Here is a 22,648-nt window from a genome sequence, read left to right on the forward strand (position 1 = left end):
GGAGTGGACCTTTTATCATTATGTAGTCGCCCTCTGTATCTTTTTAAATTTTTGATAGCTTAAATGGTATTTTGTCTGAAATTAGAATTGCGTCTCCTCCTTTCTTTTGTGTTCCATTCACCTGAAAATTTGTTTCCCATCCTCTTACTTTGAGTCTGTGTATGTCCTTTCTAGTGAGATGGGTCTCTTGAAGGCAGTGTATTGTTGCCTGGTCATATTTTATCCATTTTGTCATTCTATGTCTTTTCAGTGGTGCGTGTAGTCCATTCACATTCCGACTAATTATTGAAATGTGAGAGTTCGTCCCTATCATGGAGTTCTTATTGAGTTGTTGTTCTTCCTCTTGGTTTTTTCTTTTTTCTTTTTTTGTCTTTCTTTTGGTTTTGGGGTTGGTTCGTGTATATTTTATTCTTTTCCCTGTACTCTTGTGAAGAACGTTGTTCTTTTTTCCTTTTCTTCTGTGTTTAGTACTTTCTTAAGTGTTTCATGTAGAGATGGTTTTGTAGCTGCATAAGTTCTTAGGGATTGGATATCTGGGAAAGATTTTAATTCTCCCTCACTGATGAAGCTTAGATTGACTGGGTAGGTTATTCTTGGTTGAAATTGTTTATCCTTTAGGACTTTGAAGATAGGGCTCCACGCTCTTCTAGCCTGCAGGGTTTCTGCAGATAAATCTGCTGTTATTCTGATTGGTCTTCCATGGTGGGTGATCTGGCCTTTTTCTCTTGCTGCCTTTAGGATTTTTTCTTTTGTTCCTACTTTATTTAGGCGAATTATTATGTGTCTAGGAGTTGATCTTCTCATTTGTTGTCTTGCGTGGTTTCTCTGAATCTCTTGTGTCTAAATTTTTGTATTACTGATTAGATAAGGGAAGTTTTCTTGAATGATCTCGTGGAAAGTTTGTTCCAATGTGGTCTCTGTTTCTCTTTCTGCCTCAGGGAGTCCGATTATTCTTAGGTTAGGCCTCTTGAGGTAGTCACTCATCTCTTGAAGGTTTTGTTCTGTCTTTTTTAGCTTATTTTCTGTGTTTTTAAGAGTTTGGGCTTTTTCTATATTTTGGTCCTCAAGCTCTGAGATTCTTTCTTCGGCTTGGGTAATTCTGCCTTCCATGCTTATCAATTTGTGATTTATTTCATTCACAGTATTCTTTATTACTGTTTTCTCAGATATCAGCTCCTTCCTAGTTTCTTCTTGTGTCTCCTCAATTCTTTTTAATCTCTCCATTATTGTTTTGATATCTACATTTGCATTTTGAGACCCTTCATGCTGGGGACTTTTCATTGTTTGTATTCCAAAGTCAGTTTTCTCAGTGTCTGCTCTCCCAGGCATCTGGGAGAGACCCATACTCTTCTTTTGGTTTTTCTTCATTTCTGTAGATTTTTCTCCCTCTAACCCTTTCCCTCCCCCTCTTCAATTCTGTTTTTGAGGAAGGTGGGGTTGCTTTTATTTCTCTTCTGCAATGACCTGTTCTTCCTTATGAGGGTCTTCTGGTTTTGTTCACTTTTCCCTCTGCTTTACAGTCTGTCTATTCAGCAGTTTGCAGTCTTGGTCCCTTTCAGAGAGATGGTAGCTGTTGTAGGCTGAATGTATGTGTACTCCAAAGATTCATGTATTGAAAGCCTAAGCTCCAGTGTGACTGCTCGCGGTGAACGTTTTGAGGCGGCGGAGCTCCACGGTGGCTTGAGATCGAGGGTGGGGGCTGCGACGCGACAGCCTGGCGGGGCCCATGCGAGGAGAGGGCTCTCGGCCGGAAAGGGGTGTGTGGCGCCAGGCTGCAGGCATCCCGCCGGCGCAGGCTGGAGGCTGCGGCGCGTCTGCCCGGAGGTGCCATGGCCGGGGAGTGAGCAGAGGTAGTTTTCTTATTATGTAGTCGATTTCCTTGATTGTTATTCGTCTATTTAGGGTCTCAGTTTCTTCTTGTTTCAACCTAGGCCTGTTGTGTGATGTCAGAAATCCTTCATTCCCTTAAGGTTTTCAAGTTTATTTTCCATACAAGTGTACATAGCAGTCTCTAATGATCTTTTGTTTCTTCAGGTTCACGTGACTTCATCTTTTGTGTTTCCAATTGTGTTTTCTTGGGCTTTTTCTCCCTTTTTCTTTGTCAGTTTAGCTAGGGGACCATTGATCTTGTGTATCCTTTTGAAGAACCAACTTTTTGTTTCATTGATGTTTTGTATTATCTTTTTGTATTCTATATCCTGGATTTGGGCTTTTATTTTGGTGATCTGGATTCTTCTCTGAAATTAGGGTTTTGATGGTTTTGATTTTCCGGCTTCCTTAGGTGGATTGTTAGGCTATTAATTTGTGATCCTTCCATTTTCTTCACGTGCGTTTTTAGGGATATAAATTCCCCTCTTACTATAGCTTATTGGTGTCCCAGACATTTTGGTAAGATGTTTCTTCATTTTCTTTTGTTTCCAGGTAAGTTTTAATCTCTGTTTTGATTTCATCATTGACCCAGGAGTTGTTTAGCATCATGCTGTTTAGTGTCCATGTCTCTGTGTGTTTTAGGGGTACCTTGTTGGTGTTGATGTTCATTTTTATTCCACTCTGGTCTGAGAACATACATGGTAAAATTTCAGTCCTTTTAAATTTGCTCATACTTGATTTATGGCCAAGTATGTGGTCGATCTTAGAGTACGTTCTATGTGGTGATGAGTGGGATTTATATTCTGTGGTCTTTGGATGGAGTGTTTTGTAGGTATCAGTTAAGTTCATTTGGTCAAGTGTCATTGTGGTTCCGATCTCGTTGCTGATTTTTTGTCTTAATGATCTGTCTAGGGTTGTGAGTGGGGTGTTGAAATCCCCAGCTATGATCGTGTTGTAGTCAATATCTTTTTTTAGTTTACCGAGATGCTACTTTATGAAAGTTGGCTCTCCTATGTTGGGTGCATATATGTTTAAGATGGATATTTCTTGTTGACGGATTGAACCTTTTTTCATTCTGTAGTGGCCTTCCGTATCTTTTTAAATTTGTAATAACTTGAAGTGTATTCTCTCTGAAGCTAAGATAGCTACTCCTCCTTTCTTTTGTGTTCCATTCATCTGAAAGTTTGTTTCCCATCCTCTTACTTTGAGTCTTCGAGTGTCCTTTCTAGTGAGGAGAGTCTCTTGAGGGCAATAGATTGTTGCCTGGTGACATTTTATCCATTTTGCCATTCTATGTTTTTCAGTGGTGCATTTAGTCCATTCACATTTAGGTTAATTATTGAAATGCAAGAGTAGATCCCTGTTAAGGTTCTTACAGAGTTGTTGTTCCTGTTTGTTTGTTGTCTTTCTTTTGGTTTTGGAGTTGGTTCATGTGCGTTTTTTATCTTTTGCCTGTACTCTTGTGAAGAATGTTATTGTTCTTTTTTCCTTTTCTTCTGTGTTCAGTACTTTCCTAAGTGTGTCTTGTAGAGCTGGTCTGGTGACAGTGTAAATTCTTAGGGATTGGATATATGGAGAAGATTTCAATTCTCCCTCACTAATGATGCTTAGCTTGGCTGCGCAGGTTATTCTTGGTTAAAATTGTTTATCTTTTAGAACTTTGAAGATAGGGCTCCAGGCTCTCCTAGTCTGGAGGGTTTCTGTAAATAAATCTGCTGCTATTCTAATTGGTCTTCCCTGGTAGTTAGTCTGGCCTTTTTCTCTTGCTGCCTTTAGGATTCTTTTTTTTATAGCCACTTTGTTTAGGCAAATTATTATGCGTCTGGGAGTTGGTCTTCTCATTTGTTTTCTTGCAGGGGTTCTCTGAATCTCTTGTGCTTGAATTTTTTCATCCTTGATGAGATGAGGGAAGTTTTCTTGAATGATTTCATGAAATGTTTGTTTCAGTGTGAACTCTGACTCTCTCTCTGCCTCAGGAAGGCCAATTACTCTTAGATTGGGTCTCTTGAACTAATCATTCATCTCCTGAAAATTTGGTTCTGACTTTTTAAGTTTCTTGTCTATGTTTTTGACAGTTTGTGTTAGTTATGTATTTTGTTTTTCAAGTTCTGAGATTCTTTCTTCTGCTTGGCTAATTCTGCTTTCCATGTTTATTAGTTTGTTATTTATTTCCATCACAGTATTCTTTACTGCTGTTATTACTGTCGTCAGCTCCTTTCCAATTTTCCTCTTGTCTCTCCTCAATTTTTAAAATTCTCTCTATTAATGCCTTGATGTCTGGGTTTGTTGCTTGTGACCAGTCATTCTGGAGGCTCTTCATTTTTTGTGTTCTGAAGTCTGTTTTCTCAGTGTCTGACCTCCCAGGGGTCTGTGTGAGCCGTATATTTTTCTTTTGATTTATCTCCATTTTTGCAGATTTTTCCTCCCTACTTTTCCCTTCCCTCCTCTTCCCCATCTTCTTTAATCTGTTATTCAGTGGTGGAAGGTTTTCTTTTACTCCTGTTTGTTCAATCTTCTATTCTTCCTAATGTATTTCCTCTTGCTTTGTTCAGTTCTGGAGTTGGAATGTAGCTTGAGTGCAGTCCTTTTTGTAGTTTTGGGATATAATTAAGGGGTGAGCTGTGATTCAACATCTCTCTGCAGATCCTGGTATCCTCCAGCAGGTGTATTGATAGTCTGAAACCCACTTCCCACTGTCTTGAAGTCAGTCCCTGCAGTGGGTTTGTAGGCTTGCTCCCTGAAAGCAAAATGAGGTTAACAAGTGGAAAGGAATGTAGCAGGCAGTGGGGGGAGGGGGGAGGAGAGAGAGAGAGAGAGGAGTGACAGGGAAAACACATGAGTGTACTGACTGGTAAGTGATAAGAGACACAAAGACTGAAACAAATATAAAGAAAAACAATAACCACGACTGAAAACTAACCAACAACCATATAAAAAGCTGAAACATGCAATGGTGCTAACATACAGGCTGACCAACCTTCTTATTGGTATGCTATTCCTTTATACAAAGATGGGGTTTACAGAGAAATAAGAAAAAAGAAAACAAAAGAAAAAAGGGAAAAGGGATAGATTAAAGTCAGTAGAATAACAGAACCAACTAAGCACACTCTGAGACTTTTCCTTTAAGTCCAATGTCCTTTCTGCTCTGATTTCTAGCTGTCTTTGTAGGCTGGTAGAATTGGTCACAGTTAGTGTCAGTTGCTCCTGGCCTGCTGTAAAGAACAGTTCAGATATGGGTCCCCTGCACAGTCTATTACTGAGATCTGCCTTTTTCTATTTATAAAGAGGGATGAGCCTCTGCCATTCCCGTTTTGATGTTGTTACCTTGGATCCCCAGCAGGTGGTGCTATCTCATGGCTGCAGTCCAGAAGGGAATGAGCTAGTTATGGATCGTGACCTGCCAATGGCAATTTCTCAGTACATGGTGGGGGGAGTTCCACAGGCCTGTCTCTGGGCTAGGTGCGTGGTGTGGCAGTGGCAGCAGCAGCTGGGCAGCAGCGATCTCAGAAGATCCTGCTTGCAGGGGCTTCTTGGTCTGAAGTCGTGTGTCACTTCAGGCATGAGCTGGGAATAATTGCAGTGGCGGCATCCATAACTGCAGGAGCAGCCCGGACTGCGGTGATATGTGAGTAGTGACGGCGGGTGACGGTGGTGGCTGAGCTCCCTGTGAAGAGCAGGCTGCTGAAGATGGGAGATGCAGCCTATGGGAGAGAGCTAGGGTCTTTATGAGTGTTCTCTTTCGCAGAGGGTCTCACAGACCATGCTGCTCCATCTCCATCTTGCCAGAAGTGTCCAGGTTTATCTATTTTTTTTGTTTACATGTAACGTTTAGATCCATGCCATTTATTTAGAAGGCAGACTATTCCACTTTAAACCACATTTCAGCTTTTTTCAAATATCAAGAGACTCTGTATACATGAATGTTAGACTCTGTTTTTTGCTCAGAGTCTCTGTGTCTAGTTTCATGATAATGTCACATTTTATGTAAACTGATAGTGGCTCTTAATTTGGTCCTAAATTGTTCTTCATTTTTCAGATTTTCTTATTATAAGTCATTTTATATCTATGTAAATTTTAAAATCAGTTTGTCCATTTCCTCTGGAAAAAATCTTGTAATTGTGTTATAACTGCATGAAATCTATAGATTAGTCTGTCTGCTAGAAGTATAATGTAGACCACTGCTTTGTTAAACTCCTGTGTGTCCACGTGACTCTTTGAGTTATGGCCACCATGTTTTCTAGCTGTTGCCCATTCCCCTACCTTTGGGAGCTGAATCTCTTCTCGCTCTCTCTCCCTCTTGCTCTGTCTCTCTAATTTACTTTATACATGATCTATATTTTCCAATCTAAAAATTAAAATAAAAGAAATGTAATGAAAATTACCTGCAACATTTTAAATGTAATAGTATTTAAAGTAAAATGTTAACAAGAAGTAGGTAAAAGTAATTTGAGTAATTAATTTTATTTAACCCAAAGGATTCAAAATATTATTATCTTAACATGTAATCATGTTCAGTCTTAGCAAAGGTCAGATCACTAACTTGGTGGACAAAAATTTTTTCTTCATTGTATCTCATCCCTGCATTTCTACTCTTTAAATTTTCTTAGTAGAAGTCTCACTCTGTGGTCCAGTCTGAAGTGCAATTGCATGTTCACAGCCACCACATCCTTGACCTGATGGGCTCAGGTGATCCTTCTACCTCAGCTTTCCAAGTAGCTGGAACAACAGGTGTGCATCACCATATACAGCTAACTTTTTGATTTCCTGTAGAGATGAGGTCTTGCCAACTTGCCCAGGCTAGTCTCAAACCCCTGGACTCAGGAGATCCTCTTGCCTCTGCCTCCCAAAGTGCTGAGATTACAGACATGAGCCACTTTGTCCTCAACTCTGCATTTCAATTTGGCACAGAAAACTGCCCCTAAAACTCAGGGTATGAAAATACAGTAAGAATGTGTAGATCTATCTGGATGATTATGAAAGGACAAAAAAGTGCAAGAACTTACATCAGACTTTGACGGACTCATTAGAACAAGTTCAGTGATATTTTTGAAGCAGAGGTAGTATCAAAACTAGCCTTGTGAGTGAACAACAATGAAACTGATAGTTTCTTGTGCAGTTAGGACTCCTGCACCCTCTGTGCACCCATTCTGTGATCTGGGAAAATTAGTAGTAGTAAAGTATCTTGACCAAGACCACACAGTATGGTGGACTTGATCACCATGAGGTTCCATGAGGAAGATTTCTCAACTGATTCACTATCTGCTGCATCAATCCTTATAGTCAAAATCACACTATATTTTCAGGAGGTCAGTCCATACATGACATTTTAAAGAGACTTGGGTTGAGGACCATATAAGACTTTGAGTTTTGTTCAAAAGACTTTTAGCAAGCGAGATGTTTTTGTACAGCACAGGTTATGAGCAACCTAGAAATATTCTCAGCACTAGAAGAAATGGTTCAGCTTCTTCTGCAATTTTTAGTTTGAAGAGAACCCTGAATGGCAACGTGGGACTACACACACCACATCTGGTGCATGACTAATTTCTTCCAAGGCACCTGATTCTTCCAACACAAGTGTGTATCTGAGTACATTTTCTATTGCTTATAACAGGATATCTGAAACTGGATAATTAATAAATAAAATAAATTTATTTTTTTCATTTACAGAGGCTGAGATGTCCAAGGTTAAGAAGCTGCATCTGTTGAGGGCCTTCTTGCTGGTGTAGACTCTGCAGAGTCCAGAGGTCAAGCACAGCATCACAAGGTGAGGGTGTTGAGCATGCTATTCAAGTCTGTATCCCTTCTCTTATAAAACCACTAGTCCCATCTCATGATACCCAATCAATGTGCAAGAGCAGAGTCCTCATAACTCAAGCATCTCTTAAAGGCTTCAACTCTTCAAACTACCACACTGAGGGTTAAGTTTCAGAATGAGTTTCAGAGGAGAAAAACATTCAAACTATTGCAGGTTGCAGTAGTTAAGAGAGGAAAAGAATATATTGTCTTTATGACATGTGGAAGGGACACAAAGGGAAGAGAATGTATGATGGTGTAAACTGCAGTTGTAGGTCAGAGTCTTTCAGAGATCAAGTCATGGAACCTGGGAATAGTCGAAGAATATTGATTTTTTTTACACACTCCAGCCTAGATGTGACTTTTAGTCACAGGATTTCAGCTAAGATGTTAGTTAACGTGAGGATTTTGAAGGGAAGTTAAATTTCATGGGACTTCTCTTACAGTGCTATAAGTAAGCATGAGAAATTGAGTGCTGTTCCCAAATCATGAGATCCTTCTTGACAGAACAGCAAGAGTCTCCTTCATGACATCTGGGAGTGGTTGAGGAATGGATTTGACTCTGGGAGGGACCAGGCTGTTGAGACTCCAGGGAACAGAAAGTTAAAGAAAAATTTTTGGGATGTGTGCCTGGAAATATGTTCAAGAGAACTCCCTGCTAATCCATTTTGCTCCATTACCCTAAGGGGGTCTTTTTTCACTACAACATAGGGCCTTAAAGAGGAGATGTGAGATGTGGATGTGGTAGGATGCTGTGGTATACACACAGCTCTGTGATATCTCTAAGCGAGGTCCAGTTCTTCAGCTGTACATGTCAACAGACACTACATGGCTGAGAACCTTAACTAGTTGCAATTTTTAACCCCAGGACACATTGTGCGATGCTTAGAGACACTTTTGGATTTCAAAATAATTTTAAAAATTCAAATTAAAAATAAAGATATTATTCATTTGTAATTAATGCACAACAATTATTTACAAAGCATTTACACTGCATTAGACATTACAAATAATGTACAGTTGCTTTGAAGTATATGGTGAGATGCGCCCAGGTTGGAGGCAAACATTGCATCATATATAAATAAATGCTGCTTGAGAATCACATCCGAGGATCTTGGTATTCATAGGAGGTCCTGCAATCCATACCAAAGAACGACTTAACATTGAGAATGGTCAAATAAAGCAACTGAAGTACGCATTACCTCACACAGCTGTTATTTTTTGTGGTTAGAACACTATATCGTGACTCTATTGGCATTTTCCAAGAGGATAATTTGCTGTTAAATACAGTTACCATGTGGTACAACAGATGTCTTGGGTTTGTTGCTTTTTTCCCTCTTTTAATTTTTATTTTAAAATTTTAGGATACAGTTGAGGGTGAGGTATACAAATATTCATTGTGCAGGTACTCTTGTTGATGAGGTGTGCCCTCCCACCCCAGGCAGATAACTACTACTGTCAATCTCACCTCCCCTCTCTGCCTCCTCCCTGCAATTTCATGCTACTGTCAATTCTTTTCTTATAGTATTACAGTAGTTGTTCAAGGTTCACTTATGAGTGAGAACATGTGATACTCAGATATTTGTTTCTGTGAAAGATCACTGAGTATTATAAACTCTAATTCAATGCAGGTTGCTGCGAAGTTCATGATTTTGATCTCCCTTATGACTGCATGATATTCCATTGTGTATAGGTATCACATTTATTTTATCCAGTCCTCCTTTGATGGTCAGCATAGTTGGTTCCATGTTCTTGCAATTGTGAACAATGCTGTGATAAATATACGTGTGCAGGTATCTTTTTTATAGAGTGATTTGAGTTCTTCTGGTATATTCCCAGTAGGGGTATTGTGGGGTCATATGGAAGGTCGATTTTTAGAACTTTTAGGAAGCGCCACTGATTTTCACAGAGAATTTACTAGTTCACACTCCTACCAACAGTGTGGAAATGTTTCCCTTTTGCCACATCCTCCCTAGCATCTATTTTTTTGAGTTATTGATAATGGTCATTCTGACTGGAGTTAGGTGGTATCTGTGTATTTTTAATTTGTATCTCCTTGATGACTAGTGAGGATGAACATTTTTTCATGCATTTGTTGGCTGCTCATATGTCTTCTTTTGAGAAGTGTCTATTCATACCTTTTGCCACTTTGTAATGGGACTGTTTTGTTTTTCTTCTCAGCACATTTGAGTTCCCTGTAGATTCTTGATGTTAGGTCTCTGTCAGATATGGAGTTGGCAAATTTTTTTTTTTTTTTGCTAGTCTGTTGGCTCTCTTGATGGCTTCTTTGGCTTTGCAGAAGTTTGTCTATTTAAAGAGGTCCCACTTGTCTATCTTATCTTTTATGGCCTGGGCACTTTGGGTTTTGATCAGAAATTGGTTGTCAGTTCCAACTTTCATAAGAGTGTCTCCTACCAGTTTTCCCAGCACCATTTACTGAATAGATTCTCCTCTCCCCAGTAATGGGTGGTGGAGGCTTTGTCAAAGATGAGTTGGTTGAGAAATTGAGATTTTGCTTCTGGAATCTCAATTCTATTCCATTGGTCTTTACCTATTCTTGTACCAATACCAGGGTGTTTTGATTATTGTAGCTTTATAATAAAGTTTAAAGTCTGGGAGTGTGATACCTTTTGCTTTTTTTCCTGAGAATTGTTTTGGTTATTCTTGGTCATTTATTTTTCCATATGAATTCCTGTATTGCTTTGTCTAGGTCTGAGAAAAATGTGGCTGGTTGGATGTTTCATTAAATCTGCAGATTGCCTTAGGTAAAATGGGCATCTTAACAACGTTGATTCTTTCAATTCATAAACATGGAATATTTTTCCACTTGTTTGTGTAATCTTTGATTTATTTGAGCTGTGTTTTGTAGTTTTCATTGTAGAGGTCTTTCACATCTCTGGTTAGGAAGATCCCAAGGTATTTACTTTTTTTGACTATTGTGAATGAAATTGTGCTTTTTATTTGCATTTATGTTTGTTTATTATTGATGTATAGAAATGCGAATGCATTTTGCACTTTTATTTTATACCCTGAGACTTAACCAAAGTTCTTTACCAGTTTAGGGAGGTTTTTGGCAGATTCTCTTGGGTTTTCAAGGTATACAATCGCATTGTCTGGAAAGAGAGATAGCTTGACTTCCTCTTTTCCTATTTTGATACCACTGATCACCTTCTCTTCTCTGATTGTTTGTTCTAACTAGGACTTCCAAAACTATGTTGAACCAGAGGGGTGAGAATGAGAATCCTTGTCTTGTTCCAGGTTTCAGGGTAAATGATTCCAATTTTTATGTATTTAGGAGTATGCTGGCTGTAGGTTTCTCATAGATGGCTCTTACTATTTTGAGGTATGTTTCACTTATGCCTAAATATTCGAGAGTTTTTATCAATAAGGAATACTGGATATTATAAAAAACTTTTTGTGCATCTAATGATATCATCGTGTGTTTTTTGTTTTTACATCTGTTGATGTGTTTAATAACTTTTATGATGTTAGGAATGTTGGACCAGACTTGCATCCCAGGGATGAAGCCTACTTGGTCATGATGGATGATTTTTGATATGTGTTGTTAAATATGGTTGGATAGGATCTTGTTGAGAATTTTAGCATGTGTTTCATCAAAGATATTGGCCTGTAGTTCTCTTTCTTTGTTGGGTCTTTACATGGCTTGGGTATCAATGTGATGTTAGCTTCATAAAATGATTTGGGGAGAGTTTCATCTTTCTCAATTGCCTGGAATACTTTCAATTGGATTGGTGTCAGTTCCTCCTTGTATGTTTTGTAGAATTCTGCTGGAAAGGTGTCTGGCCCAGGGCTTTTCTTTTTTGTAGGTAGCTTTCTTTGAACATAGTCAATGTCCTTGATTGTTACTGGTATATTTAGGTTCTCAATTTCTTCTTGTTTCAACCTAGGGAGGTTGTGTGATGTCAGAAAGTCCTCCATTTCCTTTAGGTTTTCAAGTTTGTTTCCACACAATTCTACATAGTAGTCTCTGATAATATTTTATATTTCTTCAGGGTGGGTTGTGATTTCATTTTTTTGTGTTTCTGCTTGAGTTTATTTAGGCTTTTTCTTTTTCGTTGTCAGTCTGGTAGGGGACCTTAGATCTTGTTTATCCTTTTAAAGAATCAACTTCTTGTTCTGTTGATTTTTTTGTGTTATCTTTTTGTCTTCTATGTTCTAGATTTGGGCTTTTATTTTTATGACCTGGAATTCTTCTGCTGAAGTTAGTGTTTTGATGGTCTTGTTTTTCCAGCTTCCTTAGATGACTTGTCAGGCTGTTAACTTGTAATTTTTCAATTTTCTTCATGTGTGTTCATAAAGATATGAATTTCCTTCTTACTACTGCTGTCATGGCATCCCAGAAGTTTTGCTAAGATATTTCTTCATTTTCATTTGTTTCTTTTTGATCTCTGTTTTTATTTCATTGTTGACTCAGGAGGTGCTTAGCATCATACGGTTTAGTGTCCATTTCTTTGTGGTGTGTTTTGGGCGAACCTTGTTGGTGTTATTTATTTTTATTCCACTGTGGTCTGAGAAGGTATATGGCAAAATTTTAATCTTCTGAAATTGGTTTGTGTCTGATTTATGACCAATGATGTGGTCAATCTTGGAGTAAATTCCATGTGGTGATGAGTAGAATATATATTTTGTGGTCGTTGGATGGAGTGTTCTGTTCGTAACAATTACGTCTATTTGTTCAAGAGTCTCATTGAGGTTTCAGATATCCTTGCTGATTTTTTGACTTGATGATCTGTCTAGGGTTGTGAATGCAGTATTAAAGTCCCCAGCTATGGTAGTGTTAGAGTTACTTTCTTTTTTAAGTTTACCTAGAACCTGCTTTATGTAAGTTGTTGTTCCTAAGTTGGGTGCATATATATTTAGGGTGGATATTTCTTGTGGATAGATTGAATTTTTATTATTATATAGGGACCTTCTTCATCTTTTTTTAAACTTTGATAGTTTAAAGGGTATTTTGTCTGAGGTTAGTATTGCAACTTTCTTTTGTGTTCCATTCACCTGAATTTTTTCTACCCATCCTCTTACTTTGAGCCTGTGAATGTCCTTCCTGGTGAGATGAGTCTCATGGAGACAGTATATTGTTGTCTCAAGACATTTTATCCATTTTGCCATTCTATGTCTTTTCAGTGGTGGATTTAGTCCATAAACATTCAGGCTAATTATTGAAATGTGAGATTTTATCCCTGTCATGAGGTTCTTATAGAGGTATAGTTGTTCATGTTTTATTTGCTGTGTTTCTTTTGGGGTTTACGCATGTGTGTTTTCAATCTTTTTCCTGCACTCTTGTGAAGAAAGTTGTTGTTCTTTTTTTCTTTCTTCTGTGTTTAATACTTTCTTATGCATTTCATTTTGAGCAGGTCTATAGGCAGTGTAAGTTCTTAAGGATTGAATGTCTGGGAAAGGTTTTAATTCTTCCTCACTGATGAGGTTTAGTTTAGCTGTAGGTTATTCTTGGTTGAAATTGATTATCTTTGAGAACTTTGAAGACTGGGCTCCAAGCTCTCCTAACCTGAAGGGTTTCTGTAGATAAATCTACTACTATTCGAATTGGTCTTCCACAGCAAGTATTCAGACCTTTATCTCTCGCTGCCTTTAGGATTTTTATTTTATACTTACTTTGTTTAGGTGAATTATTAGTTGGTCTTCTCATTTGTTGTCTTGCAGGGTTTCTCTGAATCTCTTGTGTTTGAGTTATGTTTTTGAAAGTCTTGGTTAGTTCTATATGCTGGTACTCAAGCTCTGAGATTCTTTCTTCTGCTTGGCTAATTCTGCTTTCCATGTTTATCAGTTTGTTATTTATTTCATTCACAGTATTCTTTACTGCTGTTGTCTCAGTTATCAACTCCTTCCTATTGTACTCTTGTCTCTCCTCAATTCTTTTAAATCTCTTTATTAATGTCTTGATGTCTGTGTTTGCATTTTGAGACCCAGTCATTCTGGGGGTTCTTCAATGTTTGCATTCCAAAAATATGTTTTCTTATTGTCTGACCTTCCAGGGGTGTGAGAGACACATTTTCTTCTTTAGGTTTTTCTTCATTTGTGTAGATCGTCCCCCTCCCACACTTTCCCCCCCTCTTCTTTAATTCTGTTTTGCAGGGATGGCAGATTGATCTTACTTTTATTTTTTCTTAATCTCCCATTCTTCCTTATGTGGATCCTCTGGCCTTTTTTCACTTCTGAAGTTGGGCTGTGGGTTGGGGACTATACTTTTTGCAGTTTTGAGATTTATTTGAGGGGGGAGCTGTGATTCAGAATCTATCTGCAGATCTCAGTATCCATTGACATGTGTTTGGGCATCCTGGATCCCACTTCCCACTGTCTTCCAATCTGATCATGCAGTGGTGGTTTATGTTTGCTCCCTGGAACAAAATGAAGTGAGAAAAAGGAAAATAATGGTAGAAGGAAAGGGATGGTCAAGAGGAAAGTGGAGTGAGAGAAGAGTAAGGGAAAAGCAGACGGACATACCAGCTAGAAAATGAAAAGAGATACAAAGACAGAAAAGAGAAAAAAACAAAAACAAAATCACCCTAGAACAAACACACAGACCCATAGAATCCTGTCTATTGATATAGATTTCCCCAACACAAACAGTGGGTCTAAAGAATAGAAAAAATAAAGAAAAAAAATCAGTTAAATAAAAACAAAACAAGTTTGAAAACGTTATCAAAACCTGAATGAAAGAGAAAAAAACAACTAAAACATAAAGCAAATGAAAGAGAGTAAAACAGTCAAAAAATTAAAATTAAAAAAGAATCAGACTGGTGCTGAGGTACTTCCTCTATGTGCAGATTCCCTTCAGTTCTGATCTCTAGCTCCTCCCCTCTGTTCTAATCACAGGCAGATAGGGTTACTCAAAGCTTGGATCAGTTGCTGCTGGCCTACTTTGGGAGTGGGGTGAGTCAGATCTGGGCTCCCTCAGCTTGCTGCCTGACAGGTCTGTCATGCAGATCTGAGTTGTCTCTGTCTGATTCAGCCTTGGGTAAGGGCCTCTGTCTCTCCTAGTTTGATGAGATTACCTTAGGCAACAAGTTGGAGGCTGAGCAGAGGTGGGCTGGGCGATGCAAGTCTCTGTCTTCTCCTGGGTCATAGAAAATGACTGCAATGGGCAACTTTTCACTGAGCATGGACTACTCTCCAGCTTTTCTTATAGTCTCTCTCCACAGATCAGATCCAGGGCTCTAGCTGATCTGTTATGATAGGTGATTGTGTAGGCCAGACACCAGGCATTGGGTATCAGCTAGATTCAGTATGCTTTTCTCAGGTGTGTTCCCACAGCAGCAGATGCTCCTGACTGGGATCTTCTGACTGTACCCCAATCTCAAGGTGGCGAGGGCTTGCAGTAGCCCTCAGAGGGGGTACCCAGGTGCATGCCTCTGAATATCCCCTCAGACGGACTTTCATACTCCCACCAGTTCCCGTCCACTCATTCAGAAAGTTTTATTAACACTTGCCTCCAAGGAGACTCCTGTCAGTCACCATCTTAAGCTCTGCCCTCACTTATTTTTTTAAACTAAAAATAGGACTATGACAAAATCCATGTCTCATTTGTGGACATAGAGACAAAAATAAGCCCCATGTTTATTTCAGTGTGATTCGCAATAGCCAAGATACAGAAAATGATCTGAGTTTCCATTGATGAATGACTAGAAAAATAAATTGTGGTATGTATACCCATTGGAATGTTAATAAGCCTTAAATGATCAGAGTAATGCAAATTAAAACCACAGTAAGATACCATTTTACACCAAAATGGCTTTTATTAAAAAATTGAAAAAAAAACAGATGTTGCTGATGGTGCAGAGAAAGAGAAGGGGAAGGGAATTACACCCCTCACACCCCACATCACACACTGTTACCACCCCACCCCCCCATACTGTTGGTGGGAATAAAAATTAACCTCTATGGAAAAAATATGGAGTATTCTCAAAGACCTAAAAATAGAACTGCCAGTCAATCCATCAGTCCCACTCTTGAATATCACTCAAAATTATATATAAAAAATCTGTATTCATATGTTTATTGCAGCACTATTAAAATATGAAGTAATGAAATCAAACTCAGTGACAAACAATTGATGGGCAGAATTTTAAAATGTGGTATATATTTGTATACCAAGGAAAACTACTCAGTAGAATAAAATCACAACTTTTGCAATAAAATAGGTAAGACTCATGGCTTTTATCTTAAGTGAAGTAATTCAGACAACAGAAAATAAATACCAAGTGAGCAGAACCTTGTGTACACATAGACATGCAGAAGGGAATAGCAGACATTGGAGAATCCAAGGGATGTAAGGTGTTAGGGTGTAATCATTTGGGCAATTGTTACACCAAAATCTCAAGCATTAATAACATGTATTTTATCCATGTAACAGATATATCTGCAGCCTCAAAATCTTTTAAAATAAAAATTTAAAAAGGGAAAAATAAAATTATAAAAATAAGCATAAAATATAGAAAATAAAAAGTTTTCCTTTCCTTAGTAGGGAGTATACATTCATGAGTCAAGTAGCATATTTCACATGAATTTTAATAGACTGAGAGATCCAGAGATATTTATAGTTATTCTTCACATGTACCCTCTGCAACACATATCACTTGAGATATACAGAGAACTACTTCCTGCTCACAAATTTTGACTAAATTAATATTATCAGTAGAGTGAACAAATAAGATATTCTACATAATAGCAAGATAATCAAGTTTCCTTCAGGCAAAACCTGGGGATGAACAGAGACCTGGGGAAAGTGGTGGATGTGTACTGTTGTACACTGGAAGACAGGATTGTATCTATCACCAAAACAGCCATAGGAAATGTATCCTGACCTTTGTACATTAGTGAATTGAATTTATGGTGCTAATATCAGCATCCACTTGAGATAAATTTGAGTGCTCACATTACAATTAGTATTTTTTTGCAAAAAAGAGCCAAATTTGGTGTATCTCCCTGTTGGAGACTTCCCTTTCCCTGGTTTCACCTGTTGCACTAAATGTACACTTACTCAACACCTGAGATTTAGGGAAGTGAAACCCACAGCATTACACTCAGCAACCTGGCAAGTCCTAAAAATGGTCACAAATTTTATCTTTTAAATACACACTCAAGGAGGTGGGGGGATGGGGAGATAGAATTGGCAGTAGTGAGAATATGACTGGGGAAAGGGGGGCACACCTTATCAACAAGGGTAAATGCATAATGAATATTTGTATACCTAACCCTGAATTGTACCCCACAATTTTCAAATTAAAAATTGTAAAATTATAAAAATGCATATTCAAAAAGTGTCGGTGACCAGCACTGACCAAGGGTGGGTTAGGACCCGCACCGGAGAATCAGGAGACGGCGAGAAGACCACTCGGAGGCAGTTCTTCTGGGAACAGTCTGATCAGGACTGGAGCCAAATTTTATTCGGACTCCTTCCAATTTATATACCATTTTCTATACCCTCCAGCAGTGTGATAATCACTGGGGGTGTACAAGTTCTGTGCTTTACAAACTATGCATCACAAGACCACCACGAGATCTGCAATTTCCAAGCAAACAATTCGAATTCCATGATGCCTGCCGTGCTTACATTAAGGTCACAGGTGCACAATTTCAATACAAATCGTTCAAAGTGTTTTCCATAATGTTCAATGAATCATTCATATTATACACTTTGTTCTATACCCTGATTAATACAAAAACTTTTCTAAGTTAACTCTAGGTTCAATCCAAGTTCACTGACTCCCAATATTTTTAATGATTAATATCATCAACTTAGCACTATACTATAATCTATAAGTTTAGTTAAATGACTTAACTGTCAGTTATACTATTAACCTATTATGATTTAACGTAATGCCTTATAACTCAGTTAAAACTTATTCTTAAACTACCAAACTTTACTATAATTCATATGTTTCATATGTCTAAACTTTAATTTTTATATGATCTAGTTATTGGACTTTAATACTATGCTATATCCTATTAGGCTAATACCTTATCGTTAATTCTTTTATAAATCATATAGTAACTATTACACTTGAATAATGTAGCAAAAAGAAACAAAACAGCAAGCATAGATTTACGCAGCTATGAGTATATATGTATATATTTTATCCTAACAAATCTACGCTAAAAATCAAATAGTAGCTGTCACACTCTTGAACAAGGAAATGCAGGGCTGCCAAGATGGCGGCCATGGGCTGAAGCAGACAGATTTTCGGTAGTTAACGAAACAAAAGAAAACGTTCTGCCTGGCTAGGGGCAGGACGACAAAACTATCATGGTAATTTAGTTTCTAATCTTAGCCCTAGGGGAAACAGCTTTCGGGAACAAGAGCTGACTACCCAGTCTACCAGGAAATAGAAGTTAAAAAATATCTAGAAAGAAGTAAAACTTAGAAAGACAGAGAAAAATAATTCTGCTATGCACTTTCCATCAGGTGTATTGAGATTTACTTATAAGTTTTACTGCCATGTATGCACACTGGTCACTAATCACACGCCAATATTATAGGTATAACTGATATCCTATGTCAGAGGCGATCTTCCAGATGGGCCTTTACAGGCCTCAGCCATGTAGCTATAGATGTTGGCTCCCAACAAAAAAGCATAATTTTTTACAGTCTGCCCGTGTTATCACATGCAATTTGATTTTATTCCTACTTATAATTGTATATTAAATCATGCTTTGTTTCTGCATTCATCAATTGATGGACACCTGAGGTGCCTCTTTTCTTTGGCTATTATGAACAATGACAAAAAAGGAAATATATTATTCCATTCTTATAAAGTGTCCACAAAAGGCAAATACATATAAACAGATTCAATTAGTGACTGCTTAAAATGGGAGAAAATGGGGAAATTGATACTGACTACTTATAGAAATGAAGTGTTTTTCTGGGGTGATTATAAAATATGCAATTGGATAATGGTGATGACTGCATAATATCATAAATACATTAAAAAGCACTCGTTTTACACTTTAAAACGTTGCATTTTATGTTGCAAATATGAAAACCCATCAATCAGTTAGACAATAAGAATTCATATCCAGGTTTCTACCCCAGGTATAAGACTCTTAACAATTATTTCGAACCTAATAATGACAATAAAATGTAAACTTAAAATTGTAACTTATCCTGAGACTATTAAACAATGAAGCTCTCAGAACAGTTGCGTAGTATGAATTCCAAGAAAGAAAGAAATGCACTGAATGGCTCCCTGGTACAGGACACATGAGGTTGATTGCCTGCCATACATACTGGAAAGAAGAAATCAACTATCATTACAATGATTCCTTGGGAGTCAATGTTTACTGACATCTCAAGACACAGTATCCTCTGGGAACACCAGATGGGGAGGAAGTTTATACACACTCACATACAATGCTCCATGAACCTCTAATGTGTATTCACAAAAAAGGTTGAGACAGGTGAGAGTGTCATATCTATGGTGCTGATCTGACTAGCTGTCCCTGTGTAAGGGCTGAAATTTCACTCCCTTCCCAGATCCATCTCTTACATTAAGGAAATGACATAATTCTTAAGGGAAGGGTAAGAGAAATCTGTAAATCTCTTGTCCCATGTATTGACCCATTGTGGCTAGATAAAAAAGTGTAGATGCAAAGTTCACCCCACTCCTAGAGGAGTGAAGAAAACGATGTTGGATTTATAATACAGGATAAATATCTTTAGAGATTCACATATTTAAAGGAAGGGCAGGAAACCTCTGTCTCAAACTAATTACACCTGCAAGGTTGAGTTTTGACCCCACCCTCAAGGGCCAGGCACATAGATAGTGCCCAAGACCAAGGATGGATGAGAACAAGAGAAATCCGTACATTCTCCCTATGATCTCTCTCTGAGAAAGAAGGCCAGTCCACAGCTTGAGGTGGCCAAGAAGAACCAATTAATTATACGATTACAGCAGTCAAGTTGTGGAGCTCTGTTTCAGTGGTTCTAAGGCATGCAGAATGGACCCATGAATGGAAATGCCATGGAGGAAGGAGAGGGGATATGTATGGACCCAACTTCCTGACAAGTAACTCTCTTTCCAAAAAAATCATTTTGCTATCACTCTAGCTAAACCTCTAACAGGTCAGCATCAAAGAGATCTGCATGTGATGCCATAGTTTGAGTAGTCCAGCAAGGCATCTGGTAGCAGTCACATTACTTGGAACACATTCTACCCAGGGGCTGCTAGCACATTCTAATTGAGACAGATGCATGTACTGAGTATAGGTTTGACTGAGCTCAAAGTACCACTCTCCATGTACTCAGAATGTCTGACATATTTAAATGGCTTGATAAATATCCCATGATTTATCCTCAGATCAAAGGATCCAGTTATACCTGAAATCAATGGGGCAGTGATAGCAAAGCCAGATGATATCCTGGGGGTGACTTGAGATGAGGATACATACATCACAGTGGTTGGATGCTGCTGGGCCTTATAGAACACTGGAGTGACCTTTAAAAAATGTATGTAATAAATAGCTTTGAGATGATACAATGTGCAATTTGGATGCTTTTAAAAATGCAATACGAACAGATATAGATAGATGACATAATAGATGATATTGAAGAAACTGATATAGAGATGTACAGGTAAGTAGAAAATAAATTATGCTGTGCTTTGGTTGATAAAATTCATAGAATCTGAGAATAAAAAGGTGAATATAATAAGTGACCTCTAGAAAAGATCTTTAATGACATACTCAAAAAATGAACATCCTGTGCTTGCATTTATAGGCAATGCTAGGTGAGAAAATCTTCAGTGAGGAAACTTATACAGAAACAAAAATGGGATAACCTACACTTGAAGATAAGTTTTCCCTTTTCCTATTGGCTTCTTCATCATTGAAAATCAGTAGGGCAGGAAACAATTATTACACTATACAAGACTTTAATGATAATGAGGATTTGGGGAAGATAGTTGGGAAGCTTGAATAATCCACAGAGTATTGATATGGGCTCCATTGCTGGAAATATCCAAGGGTGGGGACTGTAGGTTGACTCATTTTCCCCAGAAAGGTGTGCTGAAGCCCTAATATATAGTATCTATGAATGTGAACTCACATTTTTTAAAAAGGAAAAAGCATAAGGATGACAGAACACTTTGCATTAGAAACTATGGAAATGAGAAGTTGATGGATCTAATTTTTTCAAGTGCTAAAGGAAAATATTTCTTTTTCTTTTGCTTTTTTTAATAATCAATATTTTTAATTATGATATTGTGGGGTACGGTTAAGGGTTAGGTATACAAGTACGTTTCGTTCAGCCACCCTTCTTGATAAGAGGTGTTTCCTCATCCCCCCCCATAGTTTCCCACTCCTGTCAGTCATTTTCTTATATTATTACATTGGATGTTCAATGTCCACTATATGAGTGAGAACATGTGATACTCGGATCTTTGTTTCTGCGAGAGATCACTCAGTATTATAGACTCTAGTTCCATCCAGGTTGCTGCGAAATTCATGATTTTGTTCTTTTTTATGGCTGCGTAGTATTCCATCGTGTATATGTACCGCATTTTTTAATCCAGTCCTCTTTTGATGGGCAGGATGGTTGCTTCCAGGTTCTTGCTATTGTGAACAACGCTGCGATAAACATGCGTGTGCAGGTATCTTTTTTATACAGTGATTTGAGCTCTTCAGGATATATTCCCAGTAGGGGGATTGCAGGGTCATATGGGAGGTTGATATTTAGAGCTTTTAAGAATCACCACACTGCTTTCCACAGAGGGTGCACTAGTTTACACTCCCACCAACAGTGTAGAAGTGTTCCCTTTTTACCACACTCTCTCCAGCAGCTGTTATTTTTTGAGTTATTGATAATTGTCATTCTGACTGGAGTTAGGTGGTATCTCAGTGTGGTTTTTATTTGCATGTCCCTGGTGATTAGTGAGGTTGAACATTTCTTCATGTGTCTGTTGGCTGCTCGGATGTCTTCCTTTGTGAAGTGTCTGTTCATATCTTTTCCCACTTTATAATGGGGTTGTTTGTTTTTTTCTTTTCAGCACATTTGAGTTCCTTGTAGATCCAAGATGTTAAGCCTTTGTCAGACCTGGTGTTGGCAAATACTTTTTCCCAGTCTGTAGGCTGTCTCCCTGCTTTCTTGATGGTTTCTTTGACTTTGCAGAAGCTTGTCAGTTTAATGAGGTCCCGCTTGTCTATCTTATCCCTTATGGCCTGTGGGTTTCGGGTTTTGTTCAGGAATTGGATGCCAGTTCCAATTTCCATGAGAGTATATCCTTCATTTTCTAAGGTTCTTATGGTTTGAGGTTTTACATTTAAGTCTCTGATCCATCTGGAGTTAACTTTTGTGTATGGGGATAGATAGGGGTCCTGTTTCAATCTTCTGTATGTGATCAGACAGTTTTCCCAGCACCATTTACTGAATAGGTTCTCTTCTCCCCAGTGGTAGGTGGTGGAGGCCTTGTCTAAGATGAGTTGGTTGAGAAATTGAAGTTTTGCTTCTGGAATCTCAGTTCTATTCCATTGATTTATATGTTTGTTTCTATACCAATACCAAGCTGTTTTGATGATTGTAGCTTTACAGTAAAGTTTGAAGTCTGGTAATGTGATATCTCCTGCTTTGTTTTTTTGCTGAGGATTGTTCTGGCTATTCTTGGTCGTTTGTGTTTCCATATGAATTCCTGTGTTGTTTTTTCTAGGTCTTAGAAGAATGTTGCTGGTAATTTGATGGGTATTGCATTGAATCTGTAGATTGCCTTAGGTAAGATGGACATCTTCACAATGTTGATTCTCCAATCCATGAGCAGTGTTTTGAACAGTGTTTTGTAGTTTTCATTGTAAAGGTCTTTCACATCTCTGGTTAGGAAGATGTCAAGGTATTTCATTTTTTTGGGTGGCTATTGCGAATGGAATTGTGTTTTTTATTTGGGTTTCTGTTTCTTTATTATTGGTGTAAAGAAATGATATTGTCTTTTGCACATTTATTTTGTATCCTGAGACTTTGCCA

The sequence above is a fragment of the Carlito syrichta genome, unplaced genomic scaffold (assembly GCF_000164805.1).
Source record: "Carlito syrichta isolate Samal-C Ts95f unplaced genomic scaffold, Tarsius_syrichta-2.0.1 Scaffold289267, whole genome shotgun sequence".
In the NCBI taxonomy this organism is placed as follows: domain Eukaryota; kingdom Metazoa; phylum Chordata; class Mammalia; order Primates; family Tarsiidae; genus Carlito; species Carlito syrichta.